At 48.2% G+C, this 12,068-nt stretch overlaps 1 protein-coding gene across 7 annotated transcripts in view; it reads left to right on the forward strand.

Moving 5' to 3' along the window:
- Positions 1 to 10,895: 10,895 nt before the first annotated feature.
- The window catches only part of SMTN (smoothelin), an 85,494-nt gene continuing 84,321 nt past the window's right edge, over positions 10,896 to 12,068 (forward strand). For all 7 annotated transcript variants that reach the window (XM_028709064.2, XM_077920392.1, XM_077920396.1 and 4 more), the window contains exon 1: positions 10,896 to 11,032. The gene's annotated coding sequence lies outside the window, so the exon portion shown is untranslated. The remainder of the gene's footprint in view (positions 11,033 to 12,068) is intronic.

Below are 12,068 nucleotides of genomic sequence, written 5' to 3' on the forward strand. Positions count from 1 at the left end.
CCTCTTCAGCATCAGCCCCTTCTCCCTCTCCCTCTGACCTCTCCTTAGTGTCACACCACCAATCCCCTGGTTCTGAGCCTTCCTCCTCTGGGGTTTCTCTTGGAGGTTCCTTGGCTGGTGCCTCCCACCACTCCTCTTCGTCCAGCAGCCCCTGAAACAGATGTTGTTAGACTTCAACTCCCATCATCCCTAGCAGCCAACATGGCCACTGGTCAGGGATGATGGGAGTTGTAGTCCAGCAACATCTGCCGGGCATCAGGTTGACTACTCCTGGTCTTGAATGGGCCAGTGGTGCTTCCCAAGGCACATCTGTGGCTCTCCTAATGTTGCTGAACTACAACTCCCATCATCCCTTGCAGCCAGCACAGCCAATGATCAGGGATGATTGGTGTGGAGTTGAACAGAAGTTCTACATCCCTGGTCCAGCCCTTTTCAAGGTTCACCTGGGTGCCTCTGCTGACTCGGAGAATTCCACATTATCCCTCTGCAAGGCTTCTCTCCTGGGTGCTTGTCAGGCAGCAACTGGGGGGGCGGGGAGCAGGGAGGAAATACCACACAAATTTCCAGCACCCAGACCAGTCCTGAAATAGTTAAGGGGCCAACTTGTGTAGCGAGGAACCTGCCAGATCAAGATTACACCCAAATTTGGGGTTTTTTTCTGGTGCTGATCGAAGCCCAAGAGAGTGCAAGAGATTTCCATGATGTGTTTGGTTTTGTTTTTCATTCCATTGGAAACAACTTTCCTTTTTAAAACAAACAAGCCTCCCTTCCATCTTCCCTGCTGCCAAACACCATTGTAGAGCAGAGCTTTTTTTGCAAGGGGAACAGGGAATCAGAAGGAAGTATGGAAATAATGTGGGTTGAGGGTCGGAGGAGGTCCCTGCACTGTTTCCCAGCTTGAGGGAGCAAAGAGAACAGACCCTCCTGCCACAGGCCACAGGACTGGTTGCTTGCAGTGTTGACCTGGCAGAGTGTGAAGTGGGGAGCTGGAGGCAGTTTCCCCCCCCCCCTATTATTAATCAATAAATCAATTGGAGGCAACTTTTTCCTATTATTAATCAATCTATCAATCAATTAAATATGTATACTGCCCTTCAGCCGAAGATCGCAGGATGGATCACAACATAAAAATACAAAAAGGAGAACAGAAATCGCACTATAAAAACAAAAACAACCCCCCCTAAACACACACACAAAAACACACCTCTAAAAGGCCATTGAAAGTTATTCAGCCAAAGGACTGGTTAAAGAGAAATGTTTTCGCTTGGCGTCTAAAGATTTGCAATGAAGGCACCAGGTGAGCCTCCCTGGGGGGAGCATCCCACAAATGGGGAGCCACCACAGAAAAGGCCCGTTCTCGTGTTGCCACCCTCACTTGCTTTAGCCGGCCAGTCGAAGCCGTTCCTGGGGTGCAGCTACTGCTGTATGCTGACAGCTTCTAGGAGCCACAGGTGAGAGCTGAGTGCAGGATGGGGACCAAAAGTGGGCAAACTGCCCCAGAAGGAGCATGACGTGTCCTGCACCAGAGGTACTACTCTTATCATTCTAAGTCTGTGGCCATCGCTGCATCGTTCCAGTTTTGAACTCTCTCCTGTTACATATTTATTTGGTCCCTTCCCACCCCACCCACTGTGATCTGGAACACACAGATTGCAACGCTGGGGCTTGCTGGGTGCATGAACTTCTCTTTCAGGTGGGGCCTGGCATGGCTGGCTCTTCCTTCCCTCTGGTTCGATGCCCTTGGCAGGCTGTGCGGAGTCCCGGCGGAGAGCAAAGCTGGGCAGCAGATGGGAGTCACAGCCTGGCAACTCGTCATTCTCCCAGCCCAGACTGTGTTTACTTGTCCTAAAAGTGGAAACTTGGAAGGCCTTATTTTGGGTATCAGACATGCCTTTGGCTGAAGGCTTTCAGGCCTGGGACTTACAATTGTGGGATTTTGGACACCTTCCCTGGCTGGTCCCAAAGATCCTGGGATGGGATGGAGGCAGGGCCGGCCTAAGATGGTATGGTGCAGAAAACCCTAAAGGTAACACTCATCCTTTCTGCTGAATTATCTTCTGCAGCTGGTACCCATTGCGGCTGATGGGGCACAAGGCAGGGAGCCTGACAGTAGGTGGCGCCAGAGCTGAAGAAAGGCGGAGCCAGCTAATTAGTTTTGCCTCCACCCTCCTCCCTGCTGTGTTCTGCAAGGTTTGCACTGACACTAAGGAGGTATCCAGGGCCAGGTGTAGGACAGCCATTTAAAAGACACCAGTACAGTGGAACCTTGGTTCTCAAATGGCTTAGCTGATGAACAAATTGGCTCCTGAACGCCGAAAACCTGGAAGTGTTCCAGTTTTTGAAAGTTTTTCAGAACCTGAACATCCGACGTGACTTCCGCTTGAGTGCAGGAAGCTCCTGCAGCCAATCGGAAGCCGGGCCTTGGTTTTTGAATGGTTTCAGTTGTCGAATGGACTTCTGGAACAGATTAAGTTTGAGAAACAAGGTTCTACTGTATCAGTGAAGTTAACTCTTTCTTTAAAGAAACAGCTCAGTCATGGAGGTCACAGCAACCCTTCCCAGTAGCTCTTGCCCCAAGGAAGCAGTGGTGAGGAGGTTGTGTGAAGGTCCCCGTTTTCCCACAGCTGCCTAAGTCCCCTCCTTTCCAGGTCCCCGCCAAGCAATCAGAGACTGTTTCTGTCTGCAACCAATCTCTCCTCTGCTCTTTTCATTTCTCTCTGTGTTCTGGGAGACTGGGGTGGGGCGGAGAAGAGTTGGTCACAGCAGGAGGGGAAGACTCCCTGGGTTCTTCAGCAGCCTGCCTCATCTCTGTCTCCTGGTCCCCCCCTCCTCTCCAGCCTCTGATTCTGGACTGCTCTTCAGCTTCAGACACCTCCTTCTCTCTGACCACTCATCGTTTCCCCACCACCAGTCTCCTGGCTCTGAGCTTTCTTCCCCTGGGGGTTCCTCAACTGGAGCTTCCCAGGACTCTTCTGCATCCAGCTAGCGGCCATGATGGCTATGCTCTGCATCCATCATCAGAGGCTATCATGCTTCCGAATCCTACTTGCAAGAAGCCACAAGAGCAGGGCGGGAGAAGGCTCTTCTGCTCAGGTCCTGCTTGTGCTATGGGCAGAACCAGAGCTATGGAGGGAGGGCAAGCTGGTTTTTTTGCCCCAGATGAAGCCTGCAGAGTAGGGACGCGGGTGGCGCTGTGGGTTAAACCACAGAGCCTAGGACTTGCCAATCAGAAGGTTGGTGGTTCAAATCCCTGCGACGGGGTGAGCTCCCGTTGCTCTGTCCCTGCTCCTGCCAACCTAGCAGTTCAAAAGCACTTCAAAGTGCAAGTAGATAAATAGGTACCGCTCCGGCAGGAAGGTAAACAGCGTTTCCGTGCGCTGCTCTGGTTCGCCAGAAGCGGCTTAGTCATGCTGGCCACATGACTCGGAAGCTGTACGCCGGTTCCCTCGGTCAATAAAGCGAGATGAGCGCCGCAACCCCAGAGTCGTCCACGACTGGACCTAATGGTCAGGGGTCCCTTTATCTTTACGCCTGCAGAGGGGCACCATTGAGGCTCCTTGCCTGTGTGCATGTGTACGCACATGTGTGTGTGTGTGGGGGGGTGCCAAACTGGGCCTTTGACCCGGATGAAATAAAGCCTAGTTTTGCCCCTGCCCCTGGGTGGCGACTGTGAGAACAGGTGGGGGCCGGATCCAGCAGCAGGCTCATATGTTCTTCCCTTCATCTAGGCTTGCCATAAGTCAGGAAACTTCCTGACATGTCCTGGTTTTCAGGTGTAAAAATGGCATGGGGTGTGTGTGGTGGTTTTGCCGAATCGGCAAAATGTCGGGAAAATGGCAAGAGGATGGAAAAAGCAGCGGAGACAGCTCAGAAAGCGTAAAATCACTATTTCATCGGCCACCGATATCCTTGCTCAGAGGGAGAAGCTTTTTGCACCTCTCCTCCATTCAGAATGAAAGGGAGGGTGTGCGTCTAATCTTGGCATCCAGGGCCTGGGTCCAAACCCCAAGGCTATCAAATAAGAAACATCTACCGCTTTTGCCATTGTCTGGATAAAACGAACAGCCGGCCAGTGAAGCGAGCGAGCGAGCAAGCAAACAAACATACATACAAAATGTTCCAACTGCGAGATGAGAATTTAGGAGGGATGAATCAGGAGGCAGAAGTAATTCAGGGAGCAACAGTCTCTGGATAGGGGACTCTTACGACACAATAGCCTGGGCTGGAGGTGCAAGATCTCTATCAGTGCAAGTCTTATCAGATCTGAAAAGCATCACCTCTGCAGTTTTCGTTGAGGGAGGGGCTAGCAATCCCCGCCTTCTCACTTGCCCTGCAGCCAGGAACAAACTAGAGGAGCTTGCAGTCAAAGGTCAAGCAGGATGGCCCCTTCAGATTTCGGTGAGACTGAGGAGGTCCCTCCTCTTAGAGGCAAGTCCAAAAAACAGAAGCCTTAAGGTGAGGGTCAGTGACCTCAATTCAGCCAAAGGCTTCCACAACCTTAGCTGTTCCTTTGACTCCCAGCAGCACAGAAAAACAAAGGTTTCAACTTGGGGACAGGGCTGGTGCCTAGCAGAAAACCCCCCCTATCCCCAAACACTAATTAACACGGGAAACAAGTCATTATCAAGTATTATTTTTTTAAAAAGTTTTTATTTATGCTTTTCAGATTTATATATTTCATTAATGTTACAATCATTTTAACATTTCAAAGTCTGACTTCCTTCCCCTTCTTTCTGCGGCTCCTCAAATTTATTATTTTAATATCTTCTGCATATCCATATTCGTTTACTTTGCTCATTTATTCATCTACTTTAAATATATACTCTTATGAAACTGCAAGCTATTACAATAATCCTGCCAGTGTTTTTATCTGTTTGCAATTTATCTGTAAATATTCAACAAACCATTTCCATTCTTTTATCAAAGGTTTGTTATCTTGATTTCTTATTCTTCCGGTAAGTTTCGCCGTTTCTGCATATTCCGTAACTTTTTGTATCCATTCTTCCTTTGCTGTGAGTTCTGCTTCTTTCCATTTTTGGGTGGGTAACATACATGTATGTAGTATGCAGTCGCATACATAGATTTCTATACAATTTCGGTTGTTGTTGTTTAGTCGTTTAGTCGTGTCCGACTCTTCGTGACCCCATGGACCAGAGCACGCCAGGCACTTCTGTCCTCCACTGCCTCCCGCAGTTTGATCAAATTCATGCTGGTAGCTTCAAGAACACCATCCAACCATCTCATCCTCTGGCGTGCCCTTCTCCTTGTGCCCTCCATCTTTCCCAACATCAGGGTCTGTTCCAGGGAGTCTTCTCTTCTCATGAGGTGGCCAAAGTACTGGAGCCTCAGCTTCACGATCTGTCCTTCCAGTGAGCACTCAGGGCTGATTTCCTTCAGAATGGATACGTTTGATCTTCTTGCAGTCCATGGGACTCTCAAGAGTCTCCTCCAGCACCATAATTCAAAAGCATCAATTCTTCGGCGATCAGCCTTCTTTATGGTCCAGCTCTCACTTCCATCCCCTTCATGGATCACTGCCTTGCCGTGGCGAAGGGGCTTGAATAACTCAGAGAAGCTATGAACTATGCCGAGCAGGGCACCCAAGATGAACAGGTCATAGTGGAGAGTTTTGACCAAACGTGATCCACCTGGAGGAGGAACCGGCAAGCCACTCCAGTATCCCTGCCAAGAAAACTCCATAGACAAAGACAATTTCAGTAGTTCTGTCCATATACCGTATTTTTTGCACCATAACACTCCCTTTTTTTCTCCTAGAAAGTAAGGGGAAATGTCTGTGCGTGTTATGGAGCGAATGCCTACGGATGACGGGGGGATCTTCTGCAGTTGTGAGCAGAGGTTCCATGGTTCCCCTTCCTTCCCTCCTCCGTGGCTCGCTTTGAAACAGCAAAGCAGGAGAAGAGCCGCTGAGTGGGGAAGAGAGAGGGACAGAGAGCCTGCTTGCTTTAAAGGAGCAAAGCGGGAGAGGAGAGGAGCCTTCTCCTCTTATACCCCTCTTCTGCATTATTAACAGTATCCTTCTCCACCCACCCCACGTGTGTTCCTTGTCCCTTGAGTGCTTTGCCTTCCCTCCCCACTTAAAACGTGGTTACAAAGCACGGATCCACATGGATCCTCAGGATTTTTGCACTGGGTCACCCCAAATTCACCATCAGATCACATAGCATGTCCATGGCTACAGCTTGCACCAAAAAAATCATACACCCCCTGTTGCCTGGGGCCGCAGTGGTGCAAAAACGTGGTTACAAAGCATGGATCCACATGGATCCTCAGGATTTTTGCATTGGGCTACCCCAAACTCACCGTCAGATAACATGTCTGTGGCCACAGCATGAACCACAAAAATCACACATCCACTGTTTCGTTTAGAACATTTTTTTTCTTGTTTTCCTCCTCTAAAAACTATGTGCGTGTTATGGTGGGGTGCGTGTTATAGAGCGAAAAATACGGTAATTCCCATTGTCATTAACAAGTGTTACAGTATTAATTTCCATTCTAGCTGGCCATGATAGGAACTTCTATTTAACTTTAGGAAAATGGACTCCAGAGTTTGCTTTTTCCTCCTTCCTCCCCGTCCTTCCCCGTCCTTCCTCCCCGTCCTTTTTTTGGGGGGTGTTTGTTGCGTTTTTAGGCTGAAAGTCCCGTAGGCCCATTATGGGGCTACAGGACAGGCCCTATGGCCCACACAGGGGTACGGCCAGAAGGCTGGTACCATTGCCGCCGCCCCCCCCACCTCAGGGGATCTGACAATGACCTCTTTTCTTTAAAAAAATTATTTTCATTTTTTTAACAAAATTTGTATACATTCACATCATTTTCAAATTTTGCACTCCTTGAATTACTTGGATACCTCAGAACTCCCCCCCCCCCCGCATTTCCAAATTTCCCCGTATTTCTTTGCATCTAATTGCATTTTTCTAATCCATTTTGTTTCTCCCCCCCCACCCTTAACTAATATTACATTATACATGTTACAATAACCCTGCTAATGTTTTGAGGTATACACAGTGGTTTTAAGATATTCTCTAAACTTTACCCACTCTTGACTGAATTTCTTGTCCTTTTGGTGCCTGATCCTCACGGTCATCTTTGCCATTTCGGCATAGTCCATCATCTTGATTATTCATTCTTCTTTAGTTGGGACTTTCTCTCCCTTCCACTTCTGGGTAAGTAGCATTCTTGCGGCTGTTGTCGCATAAGTAAAGGTAAAGGGACCCCTGACCATTAGGTCCAGCTGTGACCGACTCTGGGGTTGCGGTGCTCATCTCATTTTATTGGCCGAGGGAGCCGGCGTACAGCTTCCAGGTCATGTGGCCAGCATGACTAAGCCGCTTCTGGCGAACCAGAGCAGCACACGGAAACGCCGTTTACCTTCCCGCTGGAGCGGTACCTATTTATCTACTTGCACTTTGACGTGCTTTTGAACTGCTAGGTTGGCAGGAGCAGGGACCGAGCAACGGGAGCTCACCCTGTCACGGGGATTCGAACCGCCGACCTTCTGATCGGCAAGTCCTAGGCTCTGTGGTTTAACCCACAGCGCCACCTGCGTCCCTACATACCGGTAAATAGTCTTTTTAATTCTTTTGGTATTTCATCTCCTGTTAACCCTAGTAAAAAGGCTTAAACATTCTTTTAAATTCATTGTATATCATTTCCCAGAAGTCTTTTACTATTTTACATGTCTGCCACATGTGGTAAAAAGTACCTTCTTTATCTTTACACCTCCAACAAAGGTTGGAGGTATTTTTATACATTTTTGCTAGTTTTACTGGAGTCAAATACCAACGGTACATCATTTCCATGTAGTTTTCTTTCAATGTACAACAAGCCGTAAATTTTAAATTCTCTTTCTATAAATTAAAAGATATTTTTGTAACCCACATCTTTTGCCCAGTGTATCATTACAGCTTTAACTTCTTCATCTTTAGTGCCCCATTCTAACAGTAGCTTACACATTTTCGATCAGATTTTCTCATTACTCTCCAATAATTCTTTTTCGAACCTTGAAAATTCTTTCAGGGCATAATGTCCTCTTTATCAGGTCATTTTCCTTCGCACTTGGCTGCTTCCGGCCTTGGTAACTGGCCCCAGCCTTCCTCCCTGACCCCAGCACTATCTCATCACAACACAACCTTTGGGGAGGGGTGTGTGTGTGCGCGCGCATGCGGATGATTTATTGCCCCATATCTGATTGTTCCACAATGGCTGTTCCTCTCCATTTCTTGTTGGTTTAGAGATCCGGTTGTCACAAGCCAACGCACAACTGCTAAAAGAAGGTGACAGAGGTCAACACAAGCGCCTCAGAAGAGCCTGATGAGCCAGGCCAATGGCCCATCTAGCAGAATTCGAGCAGGATTCGAGCACAAGAGCACTTTTCCTTCCTGTGGTTGCTAGCAAATGGTATTCAGGACATGGGTGGCACTGTGGTCTAAACCACTGAGCATCTTGGGCTTGCCGATTGGAAGGTCGGCAGTTTGAATCCACTCAACAGTGGTAAGCTCCCATTGCTCTGTCCCAGCTCCTGCCAACCTAGCAATTCGAAAGCACGCAAGTGCAAGTAGATAAATAGGTACCACTGCGGCGGGAAGGAAACAGCGTTTCCGTTCGCTCTGGTTTCTGTCACAGTGTTCCGTTGTGCCAGAAGCGGTTTAATCCTGCTGGCCACAGGACCCAGAAAGCTGTCTGTGGACAAACGCCGGCTCCCTCGGCCTGAAAGCGAGATGAGCGCCACAACTCCATAGTTGCCTTTGACTGGACCTAATCATCCAGGGTGTGTCATTTTGTCACCTCCCTCAAGGATGACATCCGGGCGGGCCGCACCCCCTTTCCAACGCCTCCTGGGTAGAGACAGCAGAAGTTTGAAGAAAGAGAACAGGCAACCGTCTGCATCTTGTGGATCAAGCCAGAGACATGTAAGGAAAACGGCTCTGCTGGGCGATTGTGATGATGAAGACACTCAAACTCAGGACGAAAGGGAGAAACGAGCTAAGAGGAAGGCACATTTGGCAAACTCTCATGGTGATCAACTCCCGCCCGGAAACCTATGTCCGCACTGTGGAAGGATGTGCGGATCCAGAATTGGCCTCCACAGTCACTTACGGACTCACTGTTAAAACCCTGTTTATGGAAGACAATCTTACTTGGCTACGAGTGATCACTGAAGAAGAAGAAGAAGAAGAAAAGAAGATACACACATACACAAACTGGACATTGAAAGCACACGGCTTCCCCCAAAAGAATCATGGGAACTGTAACTTGTTATGGGTGCTGGGAACTGTAGCTCTGTAGCTGCGATTCCTGCACTGCAGGGGGTCAGACTAGAGGACCTTTGGGGCCCCCTGCAACTCTACAATTCTATTATTCTATGTGGGGAAACTACAGTTCCCGGGATGATTGGGCGAAAGGCATGTGCTTTAAACGTATTGTGCATACGTTGCTTTTGGCAGGGATGGCTCCCCGCTCTTGCCTCACGGGGAGGGAACAGACGTGCAAAACACAGTATTTATGACCGGTGTACTTAAGCTTGGCTACCAGGCAGCACTGAAATGTGCCAGACACATAGCAAATAGCTGCTGGGACCCTTAAGCCCAAGGTAACCAAATTCCAGACAATTACATTTGCTTGTTTGTGGCAGAGCAGCCCTTAATCCTTGTTCATTGTCAGCAGCACAATGGCTAGGAGCAAGCAGGAACTCCCTAGCTGCCTGAGATGCCTGCTGCTGCTGTTCCAGGATCCCCTGTCATCAATTGTTAAGTTGTTGTTTTTAAAAAAGAAAAGGACTGGAGGCACCTTACAGCTCATATAGCCCAACCCTCCTGCCGATTTCTTACTATTTAACAAAATTTGAATATTGCTGGATTGTCACCAAAAAAAGCCCTCAAAGCTGCATACAAGAAATTAAAATGATCGGTAAAAACAGTGAAAACCGAGCAGCTGAAAACATAGAAAAAGCATATTAAAACCCTAACTGTCCCAGGTCTGTTCATTCAGTAGATCTCTTGCCAGTGGTATGGGTCACAAATTGGGCTGAGAGTTTAAAGAACACACAGAGTGTGTGGAAAAGAGTCCTGAGCACACTGCTTTTTTTGGGGGGGGCTCATTAACTGTGAACCCCAACATATGGGAACCCCGTGTTTGATGTATCAATTTCTCGGTTTGTGGGGAGCTACAAAACGTGGGGGTGTTTTGCGGCAAAACAACTTCAAAACTTTGGCACAGGTTTGGAGGGGATCCCTAATTTGGGGTTTCATAGTTTGTTTGTTTTTGAAATAATTTTTATTTTATTTTACAAGCGTAAAGTTATAACAATACCAAATACATGTTCATGTTTAGAGATTTCTCTGAATCTCCAGACTTCCCACCATCCCCTCCATGGGTCCTAGTCATGAAGGGGAATACTTACTTGATTTGATGCTTGATTATCGCTCTTCCAACAAAATTAACAACCGATAGCAAAGTGTTAGAAAATAACATACCTCTACTTACTGTAAATGACATTCCCATCAGTATAACATTATGATCATTTGGAGGGGAACTACCGGTATATGCAAAAAGCAAATAAACAAGGCAATTCCGCGATAAGATACAATAACTCTAAGCAGCTTGTCAGAAATGGCTGCTAAGTACCTTTAATTTCAATTTCTCTTAAAAAACGTCGTTCAAGCCAGTCTTGTCCTCAATCCCGGGGTGCCCCCTTGAACTACAACCCCCAGCATGCCAAGCGGGGAAGGCGGGCTTACAGGCATAGGAAGGCGTGGCCACCCAATTGAATTGAACCAATAGCGCAAGGCAGAGAACTCTTACGCGAGCGATCGGAGCCAGATCCGCCCTGCGATTGGTCCCTTCGAGAAAATCGGGGCGGGGCCTTGAAGGAGGAGGCTGGGATTTGGCGGCGCGGCGCGGGTTGCTGGCTCAGAAGTGCTTCGAGAGCCGGAGGGAGCGGATCTGTATCGGGATTTGAAAAGTGCATAGGGGCAGAGCTTGGCTCCTGCATGGCTCTGCCGGTTCTGCCGAGGTGCGTGCCTTGTTCTTGATTGTGTGTGAGGCGGGGGGGAGGGAGTAAATAGTTAATCCGGATTAATGTGAGCGGAGGGGGGAGGTGAATGGCTAATCCGGACTGGGAAGGGTGTGTTGCCAACCTAAAGCGGGTCTTTATCGAGAGGAAGAGAAGTCAACGTGTTAACTGGATTCGGGAACCGCAGTGGACTAGATCCGGATTGCAGAGGATGTGTGAGGCTAGTAGATCCGGATTGAAGAGGATGTGTGTCCCAAATCTGGACAGCGCGTCTGGTTTGTCGTCTGTAATCCTGAAAATGGGTGCGCAACTTGGACATCGGTTTCAGGAAAGGCTACACATTTAAGCGCTACTAAAGAGATGTGCGTGTGCAATGAAATTCCTTAATCTGGATTAAATGGGATTTCTCATCCCACACCTCCCCCCTATACTTGCTGTTCACTTCGTGTGTTGCTGCCCTTTCCTGACACCTGGTTTTGGGCCCCTGAAGTACCAGGTCGTTGCTGGAGTGTGTGTGTAGACATCAGTTGGCACTTACCTGGGAGCTGCAGAAAGATTTAAAAGTTAGCATTCCCTTGCTTTTTCACTATTTTAATAGTCATTGTGCCATAACAATGTGGACCTTCTATTTCTAGATCTATTGAACCTCGAAACTATTGAGTTTCTTGTTCCACTCTGGATGAAGGACCTTGCATAACTGCACGTTAAACTGCTGTGGGCTATACCCCCATCCTTCCCACGGATACTTTTTAAAATAACGACTTAAATCAATATACACTGTATATTTTTTGGGGGGGTCTTTTGACCCCCCCAAAAAGCTCAGGCTAATCTATGTCTGGGTCAGCCTGCTCGATCCTCTCAACAAACCTGCGAGTTAGGCTTGTGGAGAGGATGCAACATATCAAAGGGAGTCTGATGTGCGAGTAGGCACCTGAAGCCTCTTTCTCCTGGTCCAAATCAGTTTCCATTCATTTCTTATCAGCCCTGTGTTACCGCGTGGGTCTGGATATATATAATACCTCTCTGTGTGTGTCAG

The sequence above is a fragment of the Podarcis muralis genome, chromosome 16 (assembly GCF_964188315.1).
Source record: "Podarcis muralis chromosome 16, rPodMur119.hap1.1, whole genome shotgun sequence".
NCBI classification, from domain to species: Eukaryota; Metazoa; Chordata; class Lepidosauria; order Squamata; family Lacertidae; genus Podarcis; species Podarcis muralis.